Source organism: Pseudophryne corroboree, unplaced genomic scaffold (assembly GCF_028390025.1).
Source record: "Pseudophryne corroboree isolate aPseCor3 unplaced genomic scaffold, aPseCor3.hap2 scaffold_237, whole genome shotgun sequence".
Classification (NCBI taxonomy): Eukaryota; Metazoa; Chordata; class Amphibia; order Anura; family Myobatrachidae; genus Pseudophryne; species Pseudophryne corroboree.
The window spans coordinates 559,755-582,500 of record NW_026969024.1 but is presented as its reverse complement, the minus strand read 5'-3'; the positions used below and the strand labels follow the sequence as shown (position 1 = coordinate 582,500).

At 49.7% G+C, this 22,746-nt stretch overlaps 24 non-coding genes and 1 pseudogene across 24 annotated transcripts; 21 read left to right on the top strand and 4 right to left on the bottom strand.

Moving 5' to 3' along the window:
- Positions 1 to 8,043: 8,043 nt before the first annotated feature.
- LOC135010616 (U1 spliceosomal RNA) lies at positions 8,044 to 8,207 on the top strand. The gene has a single exon (XR_010209911.1). It is a non-coding gene; the product is annotated as a U1 spliceosomal RNA (small nuclear RNA).
- A 152-nt stretch (positions 8,208 to 8,359) lies between these two features.
- Positions 8,360 to 8,501, top strand: LOC135010720 (U1 spliceosomal RNA; annotated as a pseudogene).
- Positions 8,502 to 9,193: 692 nt separating this feature from the next.
- LOC135010650 (U1 spliceosomal RNA) lies at positions 9,194 to 9,357 on the top strand. The gene has a single exon (XR_010209945.1). It is a non-coding gene; the product is annotated as a U1 spliceosomal RNA (small nuclear RNA).
- Positions 9,358 to 9,509: 152 nt separating this feature from the next.
- On the top strand, positions 9,510 to 9,672 carry LOC135010855 (U1 spliceosomal RNA). The gene has a single exon (XR_010210136.1). It is a non-coding gene; the product is annotated as a U1 spliceosomal RNA (small nuclear RNA).
- A 674-nt stretch (positions 9,673 to 10,346) lies between these two features.
- Positions 10,347 to 10,510, top strand: LOC135010960 (U1 spliceosomal RNA). The gene has a single exon (XR_010210227.1). It is a non-coding gene; the product is annotated as a U1 spliceosomal RNA (small nuclear RNA).
- Positions 10,511 to 11,482: 972 nt separating this feature from the next.
- Positions 11,483 to 11,646, top strand: LOC135010669 (U1 spliceosomal RNA). The gene has a single exon (XR_010209964.1). It is a non-coding gene; the product is annotated as a U1 spliceosomal RNA (small nuclear RNA).
- A 152-nt stretch (positions 11,647 to 11,798) lies between these two features.
- On the top strand, positions 11,799 to 11,961 carry LOC135010806 (U1 spliceosomal RNA). The gene has a single exon (XR_010210093.1). It is a non-coding gene; the product is annotated as a U1 spliceosomal RNA (small nuclear RNA).
- A 670-nt stretch (positions 11,962 to 12,631) lies between these two features.
- On the top strand, positions 12,632 to 12,796 carry LOC135010761 (U1 spliceosomal RNA). The gene has a single exon (XR_010210054.1). It is a non-coding gene; the product is annotated as a U1 spliceosomal RNA (small nuclear RNA).
- A 152-nt stretch (positions 12,797 to 12,948) lies between these two features.
- On the top strand, positions 12,949 to 13,111 carry LOC135010743 (U1 spliceosomal RNA). The gene has a single exon (XR_010210036.1). It is a non-coding gene; the product is annotated as a U1 spliceosomal RNA (small nuclear RNA).
- Positions 13,112 to 13,785: 674 nt separating this feature from the next.
- Positions 13,786 to 13,947, top strand: LOC135010970 (U1 spliceosomal RNA). The gene has a single exon (XR_010210236.1). It is a non-coding gene; the product is annotated as a U1 spliceosomal RNA (small nuclear RNA).
- Positions 13,948 to 14,100: 153 nt separating this feature from the next.
- LOC135010735 (U1 spliceosomal RNA) lies at positions 14,101 to 14,263 on the top strand. The gene has a single exon (XR_010210028.1). It is a non-coding gene; the product is annotated as a U1 spliceosomal RNA (small nuclear RNA).
- A 674-nt stretch (positions 14,264 to 14,937) lies between these two features.
- Positions 14,938 to 15,101, top strand: LOC135010687 (U1 spliceosomal RNA). Its single transcript, XR_010209982.1, has one exon. It is a non-coding gene; the product is annotated as a U1 spliceosomal RNA (small nuclear RNA).
- A 152-nt stretch (positions 15,102 to 15,253) lies between these two features.
- On the top strand, positions 15,254 to 15,416 carry LOC135010788 (U1 spliceosomal RNA). The gene has a single exon (XR_010210075.1). It is a non-coding gene; the product is annotated as a U1 spliceosomal RNA (small nuclear RNA).
- A 672-nt stretch (positions 15,417 to 16,088) lies between these two features.
- On the top strand, positions 16,089 to 16,252 carry LOC135010664 (U1 spliceosomal RNA). Its single transcript, XR_010209959.1, has one exon. It is a non-coding gene; the product is annotated as a U1 spliceosomal RNA (small nuclear RNA).
- A 152-nt stretch (positions 16,253 to 16,404) lies between these two features.
- Positions 16,405 to 16,567, top strand: LOC135010787 (U1 spliceosomal RNA). The gene has a single exon (XR_010210074.1). It is a non-coding gene; the product is annotated as a U1 spliceosomal RNA (small nuclear RNA).
- A 674-nt stretch (positions 16,568 to 17,241) lies between these two features.
- Positions 17,242 to 17,405, top strand: LOC135010663 (U1 spliceosomal RNA). The gene has a single exon (XR_010209958.1). It is a non-coding gene; the product is annotated as a U1 spliceosomal RNA (small nuclear RNA).
- Positions 17,406 to 17,557: 152 nt separating this feature from the next.
- On the top strand, positions 17,558 to 17,720 carry LOC135010786 (U1 spliceosomal RNA). The gene has a single exon (XR_010210073.1). It is a non-coding gene; the product is annotated as a U1 spliceosomal RNA (small nuclear RNA).
- Positions 17,721 to 18,394: 674 nt separating this feature from the next.
- On the top strand, positions 18,395 to 18,558 carry LOC135010661 (U1 spliceosomal RNA). The gene has a single exon (XR_010209956.1). It is a non-coding gene; the product is annotated as a U1 spliceosomal RNA (small nuclear RNA).
- A 152-nt stretch (positions 18,559 to 18,710) lies between these two features.
- On the top strand, positions 18,711 to 18,873 carry LOC135010784 (U1 spliceosomal RNA). The gene has a single exon (XR_010210071.1). It is a non-coding gene; the product is annotated as a U1 spliceosomal RNA (small nuclear RNA).
- Positions 18,874 to 19,547: 674 nt separating this feature from the next.
- On the top strand, positions 19,548 to 19,711 carry LOC135010674 (U1 spliceosomal RNA). The gene has a single exon (XR_010209969.1). It is a non-coding gene; the product is annotated as a U1 spliceosomal RNA (small nuclear RNA).
- A 152-nt stretch (positions 19,712 to 19,863) lies between these two features.
- On the top strand, positions 19,864 to 20,026 carry LOC135010783 (U1 spliceosomal RNA). Its single transcript, XR_010210070.1, has one exon. It is a non-coding gene; the product is annotated as a U1 spliceosomal RNA (small nuclear RNA).
- Positions 20,027 to 20,854: 828 nt separating this feature from the next.
- On the bottom strand, positions 20,855 to 21,017 carry LOC135010770 (U1 spliceosomal RNA). Its single transcript, XR_010210062.1, has one exon. It is a non-coding gene; the product is annotated as a U1 spliceosomal RNA (small nuclear RNA).
- A 152-nt stretch (positions 21,018 to 21,169) lies between these two features.
- LOC135010679 (U1 spliceosomal RNA) lies at positions 21,170 to 21,333 on the bottom strand. Its single transcript, XR_010209974.1, has one exon. It is a non-coding gene; the product is annotated as a U1 spliceosomal RNA (small nuclear RNA).
- A 674-nt stretch (positions 21,334 to 22,007) lies between these two features.
- LOC135010749 (U1 spliceosomal RNA) lies at positions 22,008 to 22,170 on the bottom strand. The gene has a single exon (XR_010210042.1). It is a non-coding gene; the product is annotated as a U1 spliceosomal RNA (small nuclear RNA).
- Positions 22,171 to 22,322: 152 nt separating this feature from the next.
- LOC135010625 (U1 spliceosomal RNA) lies at positions 22,323 to 22,486 on the bottom strand. Its single transcript, XR_010209920.1, has one exon. It is a non-coding gene; the product is annotated as a U1 spliceosomal RNA (small nuclear RNA).
- Between the last annotated feature and the right edge of the window lie 260 nt (positions 22,487 to 22,746).

The window sequence follows — 22,746 nt, the reverse complement described above, 5'->3', positions numbered from 1 at the left end:
CCTGACAAGTGGACCAGGCCTGCCCCCTACACGCTGCTGGTGTCTTCATTGTTACTTGGTCTGGAGCTCCGTTGGGGAGAGAACTCACGTGAGCTCATTAAGAATGAGGAACTGGGATGTTTTAATTTTATTGTGAGTAGTGTAGTGTGGTGATGTAGTATGTTGTATGGGGGGTATAGTGTAATTATGAAGTGCAGCATATGGGAGGGCTGTAGCATAGTGATGTAGTGTGGCATATGGGGGGTGGTAGCGCATAGGCGTGCGTACAGGGGGTGCCTGGTGCGCACAGGCACTCCCTAATGTCCAGCACCGCTGCACGCCACGCTTGAGTAGCACAGTGATCGCTGAGTGTGTGATCGGTGGAGCCTAGCCTGCAGCTCATTTCCGTACCTCCCACCACCGCTGCACCCGACCCCCCTCTGCCTGCTGCTAATACTATGCTGAGTGCATTCGTCGGCGGCCTCACTGGGGGGACTGGCGTCACCTTGCAATGTGACGTGGTGATGTCCGCCCATGCTCTCCTCCCGCCCACCTGTGCTTTCCTCCTGCTGCGGTCTCTCAGTCCTAGTGTGCCGCGGCCGCCACACCACTGGCAGTGTTCCTCTAGGAGGGACTGGGAGCTGCTGGCAGACACATTCTGCTGAGACTTACTTGTCAGTGCGGGTTCCGGACGGCAGGCGGCGGGTGGGAGGGCAGACGGGGAGCAGGTGTCACAAGGAGTGTGTGGGTAACTAATTAACAATACTTCCGCTCAACGTGGCACTGCTGGTCCTTCATCTCCCATGTCTCTTCACCAGGTGGCGGGCGGCCCGGAAATTAAGTGATGTGTTGTGCAGCAGTCAGTGTGAAGTGACTGTGAGTAACACTGGTGGTGCTGATGATGCTGCTGCAGAATCTGGAAGCAATTAATTCATAAATATAATGTACTCTATCAGTGTTTCTCTGACGTCCTAGTGGATGCTGGGAACTCCGTAAGGACCATGGGGATTAGCGGCTCCGCAGGATACTGGGCACAAAAGTAAAGCTTTAGGACTACCTGGTGTGCACTGGCTCCTCCCCCTATGACAATCCTCCAAGCCTCAGTTAGATTTTTGTGCCCGGCCGAGAAGGGTGCACACTAGGGGCTCTCCTGAGCTTCTTAGTGAAAGTTTTGTTTTAGGTTTTTTATTTTCAGTGAGACCTGCTGGCAACAGGCTCACTGCATCGAGGGACTAAGGGGAGAAGAAGCGAACTCACCTGCGTGCAGAGTGGATTGGGCTTCTTAGGCTACTGGACACCATTAGCTCCAGAGGGACCGAACACAGGCCCAGCCTCGGAGCTCGGTCCCAGAGCCGCGCCGCCGGCCCCCTTACAGAGCCAGAAGCAAGAAGAGGTCCGGAAAATCGGCGGCAGAAGACATCCTGTCTTCACCAAGGTAGCGCACAGCACTGCAGCTGTGCGCCATTGCTCCTCAGCACACTTCACACTTCGGTCACTGAGGGTGCAGGGCGCTAGGGGGGGGCGCCCTGAGCAGCAATAGAAACACCTTGGCTGGCGAAAATACATCACATATAGCCCCCAGGGCTATATGGATGAATTTTAACCCCTGGCAGATTCCACAGAAAAACGTGAGAAAAGGCCGCCGAGAAGGGGGCGGAGCCTATCTCCTCAGCACACTGGCGCCATTTTCTCTCACAGCGCCGTTGGAGGGAAACTCCCTGGCTCTCCCCTGCAGTTACTACACTACAGAAAGGGGTTAAAAAAGAGAGGGGGGCACTAATTAGGCGTAGTATAACAATACAGCAGCTATAAGGGGAAAAACACTTATATAAGGTTATCCCTGTATATATATATATATATATATAGCGCTCTGGTGTGTGCTGGCATACTCTCCCTCTGTCTCCCCAAAGGGCTAGTGGGGTCCTGTCCTCTATCAGAGCATTCCCTGTGTGTGTGATGTGTGTCGGTACGATTGTGTCGACATGTATGAGGAGGAAAATGGTGTGGAGGCGGAGCAATTGCCTGTAATGGAGTTGTCACCCCCTAGGGAGTCGACACCTGAGTGGCTGAGCTTATGGAAGGAATTACGTGACAGTGTCAGCTCTTTACAAAAGATTGATGACATGAGACAGCCGGCTACTCAGCCTGTGCCTGTCCAGGTGTCTCAAAAGCCATCAGGGGCTCTAAAACGCCCGTTACCGCAGATGGCAGATACAGACGCCGACACGGATACTGATTCCAGTGTCGACGATTAAGAGACGAATGTGACTTCCAGTAGGGCCACACGTTACATGATTGAGGCTATGGAAAATGTTTTTACACATTTCTGATAATACCAGTACCACTAAAAAGGGTATTATGTTGGGTGAGAAAAAACTGCCTGTAGTTTTTCCTGCATCTGAGGAATTAAATGAAGTGTGTGATGATGCGTGGGTTTCCCCCGATAAAAACTGTTAATTCCTAAAAAGTTATTAGCATCATACCCCTTCCCGCCAGAGGATAGGGCACATTGGGAAACACCCCCTAGGGTGAATAAAGCGCTCACACGCTTGTCTAAACAGGTGGCACTACCGTCCCCGGATACGGCCGCCCTTAAGGAACCTGCTGACAGAAAGCAGTAAAATATCCTAAAATGTATATACACTCACACGGGTGTGATACTGCGACCAGCAATCGCCTCAGCCTGGATGTGCAGTGCTGGGGTGGCTTGGTCGGATTCCCTGACTGACAATATTGATACCCTAGATAGGGACAGTATATTACTGACTATAGAGCATTTAAAAGATGCTTTCTATATATGCGTTGTGCACAGAGGGATATTTGCCGACTGGCATCAAGAGTAAGTGCGCTGTCCATTTCTGCCAGAAGAGGGTTATGGACAAGACAGTGGTCAGGTGATGCTGATTCCAAAAGGCATATGGAAGTATCGCCTTATAAAAGGGAGGAGTTATTTGGGGTAGGTCTAACAGACCTGGTGGCCACGGCAACGGCTGGGAAATCCACATTTTTACCCCAGGTAGCCTCTCAACATAAGAAGACGCCGTATTATCAGGCGCAGTCCTTTGGGCCCCATAAGGGCAAGCGGGCAAAAGGCTCCTCATTTCTGCCCCGTGGCAGAGGGAGAGGAAAAAGGCTGCAGCAAACAGCCAGTTCCCAGGAACAGAAACGGTGGGGGCCCGTCTCATAAATTTCAGCGTGCAGTGGGCTCACTCACAGGTGGACCCCTGGATCCTTCAGGTGGTATCTCAGGGGTACAAATTGGAATTTGAGACGTCTCCCCTTCGCCGTTTTCCTAAAGTCTGCTTTACCGACGTCTCCCTCCGACAGGGAGGCGGTATGGGAAGCCATTCACAAGCTGTATTCCCAGCAGGTGATAATCAAGGTACCCCTCCTACAACAGGGAAAGGGGTATTATTCCACGCTGTTTGTGGTACCGAAGCCGGACGGCTCGGTGAGACCTAATTTAAATCTGAAATCCTTGAACACTTACATACAAAGGTTCAAATTCAAGATGGAGTCACTCAGAGCGGTGATGGCAAACCGGGAAGAAGGGGATTATATGGTGTCTCTGGACATCAAGGATGCTTATCTCCATGTCCCAAATTACCCTTCTCACCAAGGGTACCTCAGGTTTGTGGTACAGAACTGTCACTATCAGTTTCAGACGCTGCCGTTTGGTTTGTCCACGGCACCCCGGGTCTTTACCAAAGTAATGGCCGAAATGATGATACTCCTTCGAAGGAAGGGAGTTTTAATTATCCCTTACTTGGACGATCTCCGGATAAGGGCAAGATCCAGGGAACAGTTGGTAGTCGGGGTAGCACTATCTCAGGTAGTGTTGCGGCAGCACGGTTGGATTCTTAATATTCCAAAATCGCAGCTGATTCCGACGACACGTCTTCTATTCCTAAGGATGATCCTGGACACAGTCCAGAAAATAAGAATTTACTTACCGATAATTCTATTTCTCATAGTCCGTAGTGGATGCTGGGGACTCCGAAAGGACCATGGGGAATAGCGGCTCCGCAGGAGACTGGGCACAAAGTAAAAGCTTTAGGACTAGCTGGTGTGCACTGGCTCCTCCCCCTATGACCCTCCTCCAAGCCTCAGTTAGGATACTGTGCCCGGACGAGCGTACACAATAAGGAAGGATTTTGAATCCCGGGTAAGACTCATACCAGCCACACCAATCACACCGTACAACTTGTGATCTGAACCCAGTTAACAGCATGATAACAGAAGGAGCCTCTGAAAAGATGGCTCACAACAACAATAACCCGATTTTTGTAACAATAACTATGTACAAGTAATGCAGACAATCCGCACTTGGGATGGGCGCCCAGCATCCACTACAGACTATGAGAAATAGAATTATCGGTAAGTAAATTCTTATTTTCTCTAACGTCCTAGTGGATGCTGGGGACTCCGAAAGGACCATGGGGATTATACCAAAGCTCCCAACCGGGTGGGAGAGTGCGGATGACTCTGCAGCACCGAATGAGAGAACTCCAGGTCCTCCTCAGCCAGGGTATCAAATTTGTAGAATTTAGCAAACATGTTTTCCCCTGACCAAGTAGCTGCTCGGCAAAGTTGTAAAGCCGAGACCCCTCGGGCAGCCGCCCAAGATGAGCCCACTTTCCGTGTGGAATGGGCTTTTACAGATTTTGGCTGTGGCAGGCCTGCCACAGAATGTGCAAGCTGAATTGTACTACAAATCCAACGAGCAATCGTCTGCTTAGAAGCAGGAGCACCCAGCTTGCTGGGTGCATACAGGATAAACAGCGAATCAGATTTTCTGACTCCAGCCGTCCTGGAAACATATATTTTCAGGGCCCTGACTACGTCCAGCAACTTGGAATCCTCCAAGTCCCTAGTAGCCGCAGGCACCACATATGAAAAATTAGGTAAGGGCTTTTATAGGATAAAGCCGCCAATTCTGAGACACGATGTACAGAGAGCCAACGTAAAAAATAACAATGTTTATTAATAAAACATATAAAAAGATTAATTGTCAAATAACCGGTGAAAAATATATATAAATATATATAAGAACATTCTACCTTTGAGAAAGTCACGTGAACGTGACGAAACGCGTCAGGACCCGCCCCTATCCACACTCAGCTCAGGTGAAATCTTCCAGGTGTTCCTTGGTCCCCGCTGCACCCTCCTTCTACAGCATCCGACATCAGCGGCTTCAGCGCACACGCCGCCACGACCGGGTTGTGAGAGAGACGATCCATTCCTTTCCGCTGCACAGCGTATATGGGCATTGCAGGACATTGAAGCCGAGGACGCTCGGCTCTTACCAGCCCATTTTGGAAAGGTATTGAATATCAATTTCAACTGAGGGACTTTTTTATTCATTAGGATCCTACCAACACACCTGGTATTTATCAACTATCTAACAAGTGAATCACGGAACTTTTCACCCCAATAAGCTGAGTCATTACAATATACCACTAGTTCACGTCTAGTGACTGTTCTTATATATATTTGTATATATTTTTCACCGGTTATTTGACAATTAATCTTTTTATATGTTTTATTAATAAACATTGTTATTTTTTACGTTGGCTCTCTGTACATCATGTTTCGTTCCTGATATTCAGCGCAGCCGTTTGTTCTTTTTCTATGCTATCACCACAATACTACACATAGTATTCCGGCAAGCGCAGACTATCAGGAACATAAAATTGTGATTATTTAATTCTATGAAACACGTATTGGTTTTCACTTTTTATTTTGATGATTAGGCACTCGTTTGTTGCAGTTTTTTGTTTTGGTCAATTCTGAGACACGCCTGGCTGAAGCCAGGGCTAACAGCATTACCACTTTCCATGTGAGATATTTTAAGTCCACAGTGGTGAGTGGTTCAAACCAATGTGATTTTAGGAATCCCAAAACTACATTGAGATCCCAAGGTGCCACTGGAGGCACAAAAGGAGGCTGTATATGCAGTACTCCCTTGACAAACGTCTGAACTTCAGGAACAGAAGCCAGTTCTTTTTGGAAGAATATTGACAGGGCCGAAATTTGAACCTTAATGGACCCTAATTTGAAGCCCATAGACAGTCCTGTTTGCAGGAAATGCGGGAAACGACCCAGTTGAAATTCCTCTGTAGGGGCCTTCCTGGCCTCGCACCACGCAACATATTTACGCCAAATACGGTGATAATGTTGTATGGTTACATCCTTCCTGGCTTTGATCAGGGTAGGGATGACTTCATCCGGAATGCCTTTTTCCTTCAGGATCCGGCGTTCAACCGCCATGCCGTCAAACGCAGCCGCGGTAAGTCTTGGAACAGACATGGTCCCTGCTGGAACAGGTCCTTTCTTAGAGGTAGAGGCCACGGGTCTTCCGTGAGCATCTCTTGAATTTCCGGGTACCAAGTCCTTCTTGGCCAATCCGGAGCCACGAGTATAGTCTTTACTCCTCTCCTTCTTATGATTCTCAGTACTTTTGGTATGAGAGGAAGAGGAGGGAACACATACACTGACTGGTACACCCACGGTGTTACCAGAGAGTCCACAGCTATTGCCTGAGGGTCCCTTGACCTGGCGCAATATCTGTCCAGTTTTTTGTTGAGGCGGGACGCCATCATGTCCACCCTTTGGTTTTTCCCAACGGTTCACAATCATGTGGAAGACTTCTGGGTGAAGTCCCCACTCCCCCGGGTGAAGATCGTGTCTGCTGAGGAAGTCTGCTTCCCAGTTGTCCACTCCCGGAATGAACACTGCTGACAGTGCTATCACATGATTCTCCGCCCAGCGAAGAATCCTTGCCACTTCCATCATTGCCCTCCTGCTTCTTGTGCCGCCCTGTCTGTTTACGTGGGCGACTGCCGTGATGTTGTCCGACTGGATCAACACCGGCTGACCCTGAAGCAGAGGTCTTGCCTGACTTAGGGCATTGTAAATGGCCCTTAGTTCCAGGATATTTATGTGAAGTGACGTTTCCATGCTTGACCACAAGCCCTGGAAATTTCTTCCCTGTGTGACTGCTCCCCAGCCTCTCAGGCTGGCATCCGTGGTCACCAGGACCCAATCCTGAATGCCGAATCTGCGGCCCTCTAGGAGATGAGCACTCTGTAACCACCACAGGAGAGACACCCTTGTCCTTGGAGACAGGGTTATCCGCTGATGCATTTGAAGATGCGATCCGGACCATTTGTCCAGCAGATCCCACTGAAAAGTTCTTGCGTGGAATCTGCCGAATGGAATCGCTTCGTAAGAAGCCACCATCTTTCCCAGGACCATTGTGCATTGATGTACTGACACTTGGCCTGGTCTTAGGAGGTTTCTGACTATGTCGGATAACTCCTTGGCTTTCTCCTCCGGGAGAAACACCTTTTTCTGTACTGTGTCCAGAATCATCCCTAGGAACAGCAGACGTGTCGTCGGAATCAGCTGCGATTTTGGAATATTTAGAATCCATCCGTGCTGTCGTAGTACTACTTGAGATAGTGCTACTCCGACCTCTAACTGTTCTCTGGACCTTGCCTGCTTACTTTGTGCCTTCCAATGCACAATGCAAACTACAGGTAGTGCTGCAGGGCCCACACCCTTTTACTTGCCGTACAGAGCAGCTCTGGAGCTGTTACAGTGCCCAGCTGCTGCAAGAAATCAGCTTGAATGCTTCAGGGGCTGGGGCATAGCCAACATGAGCCCCACACCGAAGGAGGGTGGAGGTGTTTAATGCGAACTAGGGGTCATCCAAGCGCCGCAAAAGGCCGCCATGCCCTGCACGCCCCTTTTCTCTTTTCATATGCAGACGAGGGTTGAAGCCAACTTTGACCCACTGCTTGGATGACATCACCGTATGCAAATCCATCTGCTGCAGGCCTTCCCCCAGGAATGCTTGCACTAGTTGTTGCATTTGGTTTGTTGTTTGGGGGTGCTTCATTATTAGGCAGCCTTCTGCCCTCCCATGTTCATCTGAAAATTTGTGTTCTCCCTGCAGTTGTTGTCCCCAGATGAGAGTTCCCTTGTGCTGCCTCAGTTGAATCTCCTTTACTTGACAGAGATGTGCCTGAGCAGCGGCCCTCCCCAGCCCTATCCCAAATCATACTTATTTTGCATAGGAGATACCATGGTCATGAAGATTGTTCTCCCAGGGTGAGGCTCATTCATTGCATTCTGGGTATGCTGACCCCTGTGATTTCCCCAAATGTGGGAAACTCGACTGCATTATTTGTGGTAGTGGGGGACTGTGTTTGTGCTTTCCTCTGGTCAGCTCTGGTAAAAGTCAGATTTATTTGTCTCAGATCTTCCTCTAGCCTTGTTCTTCTTTCGAGAGTTCCCTTGTGCTGCCTCAGTTGGATCTCCTTCACTTGACAGGGGGGTACCCGAGCAGCGACCCTCCCCAGCTCTAGCCCAACTTCTACTTACCTGGCAGGTGAGATACTATGATCATGTAGGTGCTTCTCCCAGGGCAAGGCTCACCCATTGCACTCTGGGTGTGCTGCTCCTGCGATTTCCCCAAATGTGGGAAACTTGACTGCATAATTTGTGTTTCCCCTGGTCGGCTCTCATATAATTCAGATCTCTTTGTCTCAGGTCTCTCTCCAGCCTAGTTTGCTGTCTGTTTCAACTTCTCTTTTCTTGAGCCGCTCCCTTCTATGCCCTTGCGCACTATCCTGACTTCTCCCGTCTGCTTACTTTGTGCCTTCCAATGCACAATGCAAACTACAGGTAGTGCTGCAGGGCCCACACCCTTTTACTTGCCGTTCAGAGCAGCTCTGGAGCTGTTACAGTGCCCAGCTGCTGCAAGAAATCAGCTTGAATGCTTCAGGGGCTGGGGCATAGCCAACATGAGCCCCACACCGAAGGAGGGTGGAGGTGTTTAATGCGAACTAGGGGTCATCCAAGCGCCGCAAAAGGCCGCCATGCCCTGCACGCCCCTTTTCTCTTTTCATATGCAGACGAGGGTTGAAGCCAACTTTGACCCACTGCTTGGATGACATCACCATATGCAAATCCATCTGCTGCTGGCCTTCCCCCAGGAATGCTTGTACTAGTTGTTGCATTTGGTTTGTTGTTTGGGGGTGCTTCAGTATTAGGCAGCCTTCTGCCCTCCCATGTTTATCTGGAAATATGTGTTCTCCCTGCAGTTGTTGTCCCCAGATGAGAGTTCCCTTGTGCTGCCTCAGTTGAATCTCCTTTACTTGACAGAGATGTGCCTGAGCAGCGGCCCTCCCCAGCCCTATCCCAAATCATACTTATTTTGCATAGGCGATACCATGGTCATGAAGATTGTTCTCCCAGGGTGAGGTTCATTCATTGCATTCTGGGTATGCTGACCCCTGTGATTTCCCCAAATGTGGGAAACACGACTGCATTATTTGTGGTAGTGGGGGACTGTGTTTGTGCTTTCCTCTGGACAGCTCTGGTAAAAGTCAGATTTATTTGTCTCAGATCTTCCTCTAGCCTTGTTCTTCTTTCGAGAGTTCCCTTGTGCTGCCTCAGTTGGATCTCTTTCACTTGACAGGGGGGTGCCAGAGCCACGACCCTCCCCAGCTCTAGCCCAACTCCTACTTACCTGCCAGGTGAGATACTTTGATCATGAAGGTGCTTCTCCCAGGGCAAGGCTCACCCATTGCACTCTGGGTGTGGTGCCCCTGCGATTTCCCCAAATGTGGGAAGCTTGACTGCATAATTTGTGTTTCCCCTGGTCAGCTCTCGTATAATTCAGATCTCTTTGTCTCAGGTCTCTCTCCAGCCTAGTTTGCTGTCTGTTTCCACTTCTTTTTTCATGAGCCCCTCCCTTTTATACCCTTGTGCACTATCCTGACTTCTCCTCCTGTCTGCTTACTTTGTGCCTTCCAATGCACAATGCAAACTACAGGTAGTGCTGCAGGGCCCACACCCTTTTACTTGCCGTACAGAGCAGCTCTGGAGCTGTTACAGTGCCCAGCTGCTGCAAGAAATCAGCTTGAATGCTTCAGGGGCTGGGGCATAGCCAACATGAGCCCCACACCGAAGGAGGGTGGAGGTATTTAATGTGAACTAGGGGTCATCCAAGCGCCGCAAAAGGCCGCCATGCCCTGCACGCCCCTTTTCTCTTTTCATATGCAGACGAGGGTTGAAGCCAACTTTGACCCACTGCTTGGATGACATCACCGTATGCAAATCCATCTGCTGCAGGCCTTCCCCCAGGAATGCTTGCACTAGTTGTTGCATTTGGTTTGTTGTTTGGGGGTGCTTCAGTATTAGGCAGCCTTCTGCCCTCCCATGTTCATCTGAAAATATGTGTTCTCCCTGCAGTTGTTGTCCCCAGATGAGAGTTCCCTTGTGCTGCCTCAGTTGAATCTCCTTTACTTGACAGAGATGTGCCTGAGCAGCGGCCCTCCCCAGCCCTATCCCAAATCATACTTATTTTGCATAGGAGATACCATGGTCATGAAGATTGTTCTCCCAGGGTGAGGTTCATTCATTGTATTCTGGGTATGCTGACCCCTGTGATTTCCCCAAATGTGGGAAACTCGACTGCATTATTTGTGGTAGTGGGGGACTGTGTTTGTGCTTTCCTCTGGTCAGCTCTGGTAAAAGTCAGATTTATTTGTCTCAGATCTTCCTCTAGCCTTGTTCTTCTTTCGAGAGTTCCCTTGTGCTGCCTCAGTTGGATCTCTTTCACTTGACAGGGGGGTGCCCGAGCAGCGACCCTCCCCAGCTCTAGCCCAACTCCTACTTACCTGCCAGGTGAGATACTATGATCATGAAGGTGCTTCTCCCAGGGCAAGGCTCACCCATTGCACTCTGATTTCCCCAAATGTGGGAAGCTTGACTGCATAATTTGTGTTTCCCCTGGTCGGCTCTCGTATAATTCAGATCTCTTTGTCTCAGGTCTCTCTCCAGCCTAGTTTGCTGTCTGTTTCCACTTCTTTTTTCATGAGCCCCTCCCTTTTATACCCTTGTGCACTATCCTGACTTCTCCTCCTGTCTGCTTACTTTGTGCCTTCCAATGCACAATGCAAACTACAGGTAGTGCTGCAGGGCCCACACCCTTTTACTTGCCGTACAGAGCAGCTCTGGAGCTGTTACAGTGCCCAGCTGCTGCAAGAAATCAGCTTGAATGCTTCAGGGGCTGGGGCATAGCCAACATGAGCCCCACACCGAAGGAGGGTGGAGGTGTTTAATGCGAACTAGGGGTCATCCAAGCGCCGCAAAAGGCCGCCATGCCCTGCACGCCCCTTTTCTCTTTTCATATGCAGACGAGGGTTGAAGCCAACTTTGACCCACTACTTGGATGACATCACCGTATGCAAATCCATCTGCTGCAGGCCTTCCCCCAGGAATGCTTGCACTAGTTGTTGCATTTGGTTTGTTGTTTGGGGGTGCTTCAGTATTAGGCAGCCTTCTGCCCTCCCATGTTCATCTGAAAATATGTGTTCTCCCTGCAGTTGTTGTCCCCAGATGAGAGTTCCCTTGTGCTGCCTCAGTTGAATCTCCTTTACTTGACAGAGATGTGCCTGAGCAGCGGCCCTCCCCAGCCCTATCCCAAATCATACTTATTTTGCATAGGAGATACCATGGTCATGAAGATTGTTCTCCCAGGGTGAGGTTCATTCATTGCATTCTGGGTATGCTGACCCCTGTGACTTTCCCAAATTTGGGAAACTCGACTGCATTATTTGTGGTAGTGGGAGACTGTGTTTGTGCTTTCCTCTGGTCAGCTCTGGTAAAAGTCAGATTTCTTTGTCTCAGATCTTCCTCTAGCCTTGTTCTTCTTTCGAGAGTTTCCTTGTGCTGCCTCAGTTGGATCTCCTTCACTTGACAGGGGGGTGCCCGAGCAGCGACCCTCCCAAGCTCTAGCCCAACTCCTACTTACCTGCCAGGTGAGATACTATAATCAGGAAGGTGCTTCTCCCAGGGCAAGGCTCACCCATTGCACTCTGGGTGTGCTGCTCCTGCGATTTCCCCAAATGTGGGAAACTTGACTGCATAATTTGTGTTTCCCCTGGTCGGCTCTCGTATAATTCAGATCTCTTTGTCTCAGGTCTCTCTCCAGCCTAGTTTGCTGTCTGTTTCAACTTCTCTTTTCTTGAGCCGCTCCCTTCTATGCCCTTGCGCACTATCCTGACTTCTCCCGTCTGCTTACTTTGTGCCTTCCAATGCACAATGCAAACTACAGGTAGTGCTGCAGGGCCCACACCCTTTTACTTGCCGTTCATAGCAGCTCTGGAGCTGTTACAGTGCCCAGCTGCTGCAATAAATCAGCTTGAATGCTTCAGGGGATGGGGCATGGCCAACATGAGCCCCACACCAAAGGAGGGTGGGGGTGTTTAATGCGAACTAGGGTCATCCAAGCACCGCAAAAGGCCGCCATGCCCTGCATGCCCCTTTTCTCTTTTCATATGCAGATGAGGGTTGAAGCCAACTTTGACCCACTGCTTGGATGACATCACCATATGCAAATCCGTCTTCTGCAGAACTTCCCCCAGGAATGCTTGCACTAGTTGTTGCATTTGGTTTGTTGTTTGGGGGTGCTTCAGTATTAGGCAGCCTTCTGCCCTCCCATGTTCATCTGAAAATATGTGTTCTCCCTGCAGTTGTTGTCCCCAGATGAGAGTTCCCTTGTGCTGCCTCAGTTGAATCTCCTTTACTTGACAGAGATGTGCATGAGCAGCGGCCCTCCCCAGCCCTATCCCAAATCATACTTATTTTGCATAGGAGATACCATGGTCATGAAGATTACTCTCCCAGGGTGAGGTTCATTCATTGCATTCTGGGTATGCTGACCCCTGTGATTTCCCCAAATGTGGGAAACGCGACTGCTTTATTTGTTGGTAGTGGGGGACTGTGTTTGTGTTTTCCTCTGGTCAGCTCTGGTAAAAGTCAAATTTCTTTGTTTCAGATCTTCCTCTAGCCTTGTTCTTCTTTCGAGAGTTTCCTTGTGCTGCCTCAGTTGGATCTCCTTCACTTGACAGGGGGGTGCCCGAGCAGCGACCCTCCCCAGCTCTAGCCCAACTCCTACTTACCTGCCAGGTGAGATACTATGATCATGAAGGTGCTTCTCCCAGGGCAAGGCTCACCCATTGCACTCTGGGTGTGCTGCCCCTGCGATTTCCCCAAATGTGGGAAACTTGACTGCATAATTTGTGTTTCCCCTGGTCAGGTCTCGTATAATTCAGATCTCTTTGTCTCAGGTCTCTCTCCAGCCTAGTTTGCTGTCTGTTTCAACTTCTCTTTTCTTGAGCCGCTCCCTTTTATACCCTTGTGCACTATCCTGACTACTCCTCCTGTCTGCTTACTTTGTGCCTTCCAATGCGCAATGCAAACTACAGGTAGTGCTGCAGGGCCCACACCCTTTTACTTGCCTTACTGAACAGCTCTGGAGCTGTTACAGTGCCAAGCTGCTGCAAGAAATCAGCTTGAATGCTTCAGGGGATGGGGCATGGCCAACATGAGCCCCACACCGAAGGAGGGTGGAGGTGTTTAATGCGAACTAAGGGTCATCCAAGCGCCGCAAAAGGCCGCCATGCCCTGCATACCCCTTTTCTCTTTTCATATGCAGATGAGGGTTCCAGCCAACTTTGGCCCACTGCTTGGATGACATCACCGTATGCAATTCCGTCTTCTGCAGAACTTCCCCCAGGAATGCTTGTACTAGTTGTTGCATTTGGTTTGTTGTTTGGGGGTGCTTCAGTATTAGGCAGCCTTCTGCCCTCCCATGTTCATCTGAAAATATGTGTTCTCCCTGCAGTTGTTGTCCCCAGATGAGAGTTTCCTTGTGCTGCCTCAGTTGAATCTCCTGTACTTGACAGAGATGTGCATGAGCAGCGGCCCTCCCCAGCCCTATCCCAAATCATACTTATTTTGCATAGGAGATACCATGGTCATGAAGATTGTTCTCCCAGGGTGAGGTTCATTCATTGCATTTTGGGTATGCTGACCCCTGTGATTTCCCCAAATGTGGGAAACTCGACTGCATTATTTGTGGTAGTGGGGACTGTGTTTGTGCTTTCCTCTGGTCAGCTCTGGAAAAAGTCAGATTTCTTTGTCTCAGATCTTCCTCTAGCCTTGTTCTTCTTTCGAGAGTTCCCTTGTGCTGCCTCAGTTGGATCTCTTTCACTTGACAGGGGGGTGCCCGAACAGCGACTTTCCCCAGCTCTAGCCCAACTCCTACTTACCTGCCAGGTGAGATACTATGATCATGAAGGTGCTTCTCCCAGGGCAAGGCTCACCCATTGCACTCTGGGTGTGCTGCCCCTGCGATTTCCCCAAATGTGGGAAACTTGACTGCATAATTTGTGTTTCCCCTGGTCGGCTCTCGTATAATTCAGATCTCTTTGTCTCAGGTCTCTCTCCAGCCTAGTTTGCTGTCTGTTTCCACTTCTCTTTTCTTCAGCCGCTCCCTTCTATACCCTTGTGCACTATCCTGACTTCTCCTCCCGTCTGCTTACTTTGTGCCTTCCAATGCACAATGCAAACTACAGGTAGTGCTGCAGGGCCCACACCCTTTTACTTGCCTTACAGAGCAGCTCTGGAGCTGTTACAGTGCCCAGCTGCTGCAAGAAATCAGCTTGAATGCTTCAGGGGATGGGGCATGGCCAACATGAGCCCCACACCAAAGGAGGGTGGAGGTGTTTAATGCGAACTAGGGGTCATCCAAGCACCGCAAAAGGCCGCCATGCCCTGCACGCCCCTTTTCTCTTTTCATATGCAGATGAGGGTTGAAGCCAACTTTGACCCACTGCTTGGATGACATCACCGTATGCAAATCCGTCTTCTGCAGAACTTCCCCCAGGAATGCTTGCACTAGTTGTTGCATTTGGTTTGTTGTTTGGGGGTGCTTCAGTATTAGGCAGCCTTTTGCCCTCCCATGTTCATCTGAAAATATGTGTTCTCCCTGCAGTTGTTGTCCCAAGATGAGAGTTCCCTTGTGCTGCCTCAGTTGAATCTCCTTTACTTGACAGAGATGTGCATGAGCAGCGGCCCTCCCCAGCCCTATTCCAAATCATACTTATTTTGCATAGGAGATACCATGGTCATGAAGATTTTTCTCCCAGGGTGAGGTTCATTCATTGCATTTTGGGTATGCTGACCCCTGTGATTTCCCTAAATGTGGGAAACTTGACTGCATTATTTGTGGTAGTGGGAGACTGTGTTTGTGCTTTCCTCTGGTCAGCTCTGGTAAAAGTCAGATTTCTTTGTCTCAGATTTTCCTTTAGCCTTGTTCTTCTTTCGAGAGTTCCCTTGTGCTGCCTCAGTTGGATCTCCTTCACTTTACAGGGGGGTACCCGAGCAGCGACCCTCCCCAGCTCTAGCCCAACTCCTACTTACCTGCCAGGTGAGATACTATGATCATGAAGGTGCTTCTCCCAGGGCAAGGCTCACCCATTGTACTCTGGGTGTGCTGCTCCTGCGATTTCCCCAAATGTGGGAAACTTGACTGCATAATTTGTGTTTCCCCTGGTCGGCTCTCGTATAATTCAGATCTCTGTCTCAGGTCTCTCTCCAGCCTAGTTTGCTGTCTGTTTCCACTTCTCTTTTCTTCAGCCGCTCCCTTCTATACCCTTGTGCACTATCCTGACTTCTCCTCCCGTCTGCTTACTTTGTGCCTTCCAATGCACAATGCAAACTACAGGTAGTGCTGCAGGGCCCACACCCTTTTACTTGCCTTACAGAGCAGCTCTGGAGCTGTTACAGTGCCCAGCTGCTGCAAGAAATCAGCTTGAATGCTTCAGGGGCTGGGGCATAGCCAACATGAGCCCCACACCGAAGGAGGGTGGAGGTGTTTAATGCAAACTAGGGGTCAGACAAGCGCCGCAAAAGGCCACCATGCCCTGCATGCCCCTTTTCTGTTTTCATATGCAGACGAGGGTTGAAGCCAACTTTGACCCACTGCTTGGATGACATCACCATATGCAAATCCATCTGCGGCAGGCCTTCCCCCAGGAATGCTTGCACTAGTTGTTGCATTTGGTTTGTTGTTTGGAGGTGCTTCAGTATTAGGCAGCCTTCTGCCCTCCCATGTTCATCTGAAAATATGTGTTCTCCCTGCAGTTGTTGTCCCAAGATGAGAGTTCCCTTGTGCTGCCTCAGTTGAATCTCCTTTACTTGACAGAGATGTGCATGAGCAGTGGCCCTCCCCAGCCCTATTCCAAATCATACTTATTTTGCATAGGAGATACCATGGTCATGAAGATTTTTCTCCCAGGGTGAGGTTCATTCATTGCATTTTGGGTATGCTGACCCCTGTGATTTCCCCAAATGTGGGAAACTTGACTGCATTATTTGTGGTAGTGGGAGACTGTGTTTGTGCTTTCCTCTGGTCAGCTCTGGTAAAAGTCAGATTTCTTTGTCTCAGATTTTCCTTTAGCCTTGTTCTTCTTTCGAGAGTTCCCTTGTGCTGCCTCAGTTGGATCTCCTTCACTTTACAGGGGGGTACCCGAGCAGCGACCCTCCCCAGCTCTAGCCCAACTCCTACTTACCTGCCAGGTGAGATACTATGATCATGAAGGTGCTTCTCCCAGGGCAAGGCTCACCCATTGTACTCTGGGTGTGCTGCTCCTGCGATTTCCCCAAATGTGGGAAACTTGACTGCATAATTTGTGTTTCCCCTGGTCGGCTCTCGTATAATTCAGATCTCTTTGTCTCAGGTCTCTCTCCAGCCTAGTTTGCTGTCTGTTTCCACTTCTCTTTTCTTCAGCCGCTCCCTTCTATACCCTTGTGCACTATCCTGACTTCTCCTCCCGTCTGCTTACTTTGTGCCTTCCAATGCACAATGCAAACTACAGGTAGTGCTGCAGGGCCCACACCCTTTTACTTGCCTTACAGAGCAGCTCTGGAGCTGTTACAGTGCCCAGCTGCTGCAAGAAATCAGCTTGAATGCTTCAGGGGCTGGGGCATAGCCAACATGAGCCCCACACCGAAGGAGGGTGGAGGTGTTTAATGCAAACTAGGGGTCAGACAAGCGCCGCAAAAGGCCACCATGCCCTGCACGCCCCTTTTCTGTTTTCATATGCAGACGAGGGTTGAAGCCAACTTTGACCCACTGCTTGGATGACATCACCATATGCAAATCCATCTGCGGCAGGCCTTCCCCCAGGAATGCTTGCACTAGTTGTTGCATTTGGTTTGTTGTTTGGAGGTGCTTCAGTATTAGGCAGCCTTCTGCCCTCCCATGTTCATCTGAAAATATGTGTTCTCCCTGCAGTTGTTGTCCCAAGATGAGAGTTCCCTTGTGCTGCCTCAGTTGAATCTCCTTTACTTGACAGAGATGTGCATGAGCAGCGGCCCTCCCCAGCCCTATTCCAAATCATACTTATTTTGCATAGGAGATACCATGGTCATGAAGATTTTTCTCCCAGGGTGAGGTTCATTCATTGCATTTTGGGTATGCTGACCCCTGTGATTTCCCCAAATGTGGGAAACTTGACTGCATTATTTGTGGTAGTGGGAGACTGTGTTTGTGCTTTCCTCTGGTCAGCTCTGGTAAAAGTCAGATTTCTTTGTCTCAGATTTTCCTTTAGCCTTGTTCTTCTTTCGAGAGTTCCCTTGTGCTGCCTCAGTTGGATCTCCTTCACTTTACAGGGGGGTACCCGAGCAGCGACCCTCCCCAGCTCTAGCCCAACTCCTACTTACCTGCCAGGTGAGATACTATGATCATGAAGGTGCTTCTCCCAGGGCAAGGCTCACCCATTGTACTCTGGGTGTGCTGCTCCTGCGATTTCCCCAAATGTGGGAAACTTGACTGCATAATTTGTGTTTCCCCTGGTCGGCTCTCGTATAATTCAGATCTCTTTGTCTCAGGTCTCTCTCCAGCCTAGTTTGCTGTCTGTTTCCACTTCTCTTTTCTTCAGCCACTCCCTTCTATACCCTTGTGCACTAACCTGACTTCTCCTCCCGTCTGCTTACTTTGTGCCTTCCAATGCACAATGCAAACTACAGGTAGTGCTGCAGGGCCCACACCCTTTTACTTGCCTTACAGAGCAGCTCTGGAGCTGTTACAGTGCCCAGCTGCTGCAAGAAATCAGCTTGAATGCTTCAGGGGATGGGGCATGGCCAACATGAGCCCCACACCAAAGGAGGGTGGAGGTGTTTAATGCGAACTAGGGGTCATCCAAGCACCGCAAAAGGCCGCCATGCCCTGCACGCCCCTTTTCTCTTTTCATATGCAGATGAGGGTTGAAGCCAACTTTGACCCACTGCTTGGATGACATCACCGTATGCAAATCCGTCTTCTGCAGAACTTCCCCCAGGAATGCTTGCACTAGTTGTTGCATTTGGTTTGTTGTTTGGGGGTGCTTCAGTATTAGGCAGCCTTCTGCCCTCCCATGTTCATCTGAAAATATGTGTTCTCCCTGCAGTTGTTGTCCCAAGATGAGAGTTCCCTTGTGCTGCCTCAGTTGAATCTCCTTTACTTGACAGAGATGTGCATGAGCAGCGGCCCTCCCCAGCCCTATTCCAAATCATACTTATTTTGCATAGGAGATACCATGGTCATGAAGATTTTTCTCCCAGGGTGAGGTTCATTCATTGCATTTTGGGTATGCTGACCCCTGTGATTTCCCCAAATGTGGGAAACTTGACTGCATTATTTGTGGTAGTGGGAGACTGTGTTTGTGCTTTCCTCTGGTCAGCTCTGGTAAAAGTCAGATTTCTTTGTCTCAGATTTTCCTTTAGCCTTGTTCTTCTTTCGAGAGTTCCCTTGTGCTGCCTCAGTTGGATCTCCTTCACTTTACAGGGGGGTACCCGAGCAGCGACCCTCCCCAGCTCTAGCCCAACTCCTACTTACCTGCCAGGTGAGATACTATGATCATGAAGGTGCTTCTCCCAGGGCAAGGCTCACCCATTGTACTCTGGGTGTGCTGCTCCTGCGATTTCCCCAAATGTGGGAAACTTGACTGCATAATTTGTGTTTCCCCTGGTCGGCTCTCGTATAATTCAGATCTCTTTGTCTCAGGTCTCTCTCCAGCCTAGTTTGCTGTCTGTTTCCACTTCTCTTTTCTTCAGCCGCTCCCTTCTATACCCTTGTGCACTATCCTGACTTCTCCTCCCGTCTGCTTACTTTGTGCCTTCCAATGCACAATGCAAACTACAGGTAGTGCTGCAGGGCCCACACCCTTTTACTTGCCTTACAGAGCAGCTCTGGAGCTGTTACAGTGCCCAGCTGCTGCAAGAAATCTGCTTGAATGCTTCAGGGGATGGGGCATGGCCAACATGAGCCCCACACCAAAAGAGGGTGGAGGTGTTTAATGCGAACTAGGGGTCATCCAAGCACCGCAAAAGGCCGCCATGCCCTGCACGCCCCTTTTCTCTTTTCATATGCAGACGAGGGTTGAAGCCAACTTTGACCCACTGCTTGGATGACATCACCATATGCAAATCCATCTGCGGCAGGCCTTCCCCCAGGAATGCTTGCACTAGTTGTTGCATTTGGTTTGTTGTTTGGGGGTGCTTCAGTATTAGGCAGCCTTCTGCCCTCCCATGTTCATCTGAAAATATATGTTCTCCCTGCAGTTGTTGTCCCCAGATGAGAGTTCCCTTGTGTTGCCTCAGTTAAATCTCCTTTACTTGACAGAGATGTGCATGAGCAGCGGCCCTCCCCTGCCCTATTCCAAATCATACTTATTTTGCATAGGAGATACCATGGTCATGAAGATTTTTCTCCCAGGGTGAGGTTTATTCATTGCATTTTGGGTATGCTGACCCCTGTGATTTCCCCAAATGTGGGAAACTTGACTGCATTATTTGTGGTAGTGGGAGGCTGTGTTTGTGATTTCTTCTGGTCAGCTCTGGTAAAAGTCAGATTTCTTTGTCTCAGATTTTCCTTTAGCCTTGTTCTTCTTTCGAGAGTTCCCTTGTGCTGCCTCAGTTGGATCTCCTTCACTTTACAGGGGGGTACCCGAGCAGCGACCCTCCCCAGCTCTAGCCCAACTCCTACTTACCTGCCAGGTGAGATACTATGATCATGAAGGTGCTTCTCCCAGGGCAAGGCTCACCCATTGTACTCTGGGTGTGCTGCTCCTGCGATTTCCCCAAATGTGGGAAACTTGACTGCATAATTTGTGTTTCCCCTGGTCGGCTCTCGTATAATTCAGATCTCTTTGTCTCAGGTCTCTCTCCAGCCTAGTTTGCTGTCTGTTTCCACTTCTCTTTTCTTCAGCCGCTCCCTTCTATACCCTTGTGCACTATCCTGACTTCTCCTCCCGTCTGCTTACTTTGTGCCTTCCAATGCACAATGCAAACTACAGGTAGTGCTGCAGGGCCCACACCCTTTTACTTGCCTTACAGAGCAGCTCTGGAGCTGTTACAGTGGCCAGCTGCTGCAAGAAATCAGCTTGAATGCTTCAGGGGCTGGGGCATAGCCAACATGAGCCCCACACCGAAGGAGGGTGGAGGTGTTTAATGCAAACTAGGGGTCAGTCAAGCGCCGCAAAAGGCCACCATGCCCTGCACGCCCCTTTTCTGTTTTTATATGCAGACGAGGGTTGAAGCCACCTTTGACCCACTGCTTGGATGACATCACCATATGCAAATCCATCTGCGGCAGGCCTTCCCCCAGGAATGCTTGCACTAGTTGTTGCATTTGGTTTGTTGTTTGGGGGTGCTTCAGTATTAGGCAGCCTTCTGCTCCACCCTCCTTTGGTGTGGGGCTCATGTTGGCCATGTCCCATCCCCTGAAGCATTCAAGCAGATTTCTTGCAGCAGCTGGGCACTGTAACAGCTCCAGAGACGCTCTGTAAGGCAAGTAAAAGGGTGTGGGCCCTGCAGCACTACCTGTAGTTTGCATTGTGCATTGGAAGGCACAAAGTAAGCAGACGGGAGGAGAAGTCAGGATAGTGCACAAGGGTATAGAAGGGAGCGGCTGAAGAAAAGAGAAGTGGAAACAGACAGCAAACTAGGCTGGAGAGAGATCTGAGACAAAGAGATCTGAATTATACGAGAGCCGACCAGGGGAAACACAAATTATGCAGTCAAGTTTCCCACATTTAGGGAAATCGCAGGGGCAGCACACCCAGAGTGCAATGGGTGAGCCTTGCCCTGGGAGAAGCACCTTCATGATCATAGTATCTCACCTGGCAGGTAAGTAGGAGTTGGGCTAGAGCTAGGGAGGGTCGCTGCTTGGACACCCCCCTGTTAAGTGAAGGAGATCCAACTGAGGCAGCACAAGGGAACTCTCGAAAGAAGAACAAGGCTAAAGGAAAATCTGAAACAAAGAAATCTGACTTTTACTAGAGCTGACCAGAAGAAATCACAAACACAGCCTCCCACTACCACAAATAATGCAGTCGAGTTTCCCACATTTGGGGAAATCACAGGGGTCAGCATACCCAAAATGCAATGAATGAACCTCACCCTGGGAGAAAAATCTTCATGACCATGGTATCTCCTATGCAAAATAAGTATGATTTGGAAGAGGGCTGGGGAGGGCCGCTGCTCATGCACATCTCTGTCAAGTAAAGGAGATTCAACTGAGGCAGCACAAGGGAACTCTCATCTTGGGACAACAACTGCAGGGAGAACATATATTTTCAGATGAACATGGGAGGGCAGAAGGCTGCCTAATACTGAAGCACCCCCAAACAACAAACCAAATGCAACAACTAGTGCAAGCATTCCTGGGGGAAGGCCTGCCGCAGATGGATTTGCATATGGTGATGTCATCCAAGCAGTTGGTCAAAGTTGGCTTCAACCCTCGTCTGCATATGAAAAGAGAAAAGGGGCGTGCAGGGCATGGTGGCCTTTTGCGGCGCTTGGCTGACCCCTAGTTTGCATTAAACACCTCCACCCTCCTTTGGTGTGGGGCTCATGTTGGCTATGCCCCAGCCCCTGAAGCATTCAAGCTGAATTCTTGCAGCAGCTGGGCACTGTAACAGCTCCAGAGCTGCTCTGTAAGGCAAGTAAAAGGGTGTGGGCCCTGCAGCACTACCTGTAGTTCGCATTGTGCGTTGGAAGGCACAAAGTAAGCAGACAGGAGGAGAAGTCAGGATAGTGCGCAAGGGCATAGAAGGGAGCGGCTCAAGAAAAGAGAAGTGGAAACAGACAGCAAACTAGGCTGGAGAGAGACCTGAGACAAAGAGATCTGAATTATACGAGAGCCGACCAGGGGAAACACAAATTATGCAGTCAAGTTTCCCACATTTGGGGAAATCGCAGGAGCAGCACACCCAGAGTGCAATGGGTGAGCCTTGCCCTGGGAGAAGCACCTTCATGATCATAGTATCTCACCTGGCAGGTAAGTAGGAGTTGGGCTAGAGCTGGGGAGGGTCGCTGCTCGGGTACCCCCCTGTAAAGTGAAGGAGATCCAACTGAGGCAGCACAAGGGAACTCTCGAAAGAAGAACAAGGCTAGAGGAAAATCTGAGACAAAGAAATCTGACTTTTACCAGAGCTGACCAGAGGAAAGCACAAACACAGTCCCCCACTACCACAAATAATGCAGTCAAGTTTCCCACATTTGGGGAAATCACAGAGGTCAGCATACCCAAAATGCAATGAATGAACCTCACCCTGGGAGAACAATCTTCATGACCATGGTATCTCCTATGCAAAATAAGTATGATTTGGAATAGGGCTGGGAAGGGCCGCTGCTCATGCACATCTCTGTCAAGTAAAGGAGATTCAACTGAGGCAGCACAAGGGAACTCTCATCTGGGGACAACAACTGCAGGGAGAACACATATTTTCAGATGAACATGGGAGGGCAGAAGGCTGCCTAATACTGAAGCACCCCCAAACAACAAACCAAATGCAACAACTAGTGCAAGCATTCCTGGGGGAAGTTCTGCAGAAGATGGATTTGCATACGGTGATGTCATCC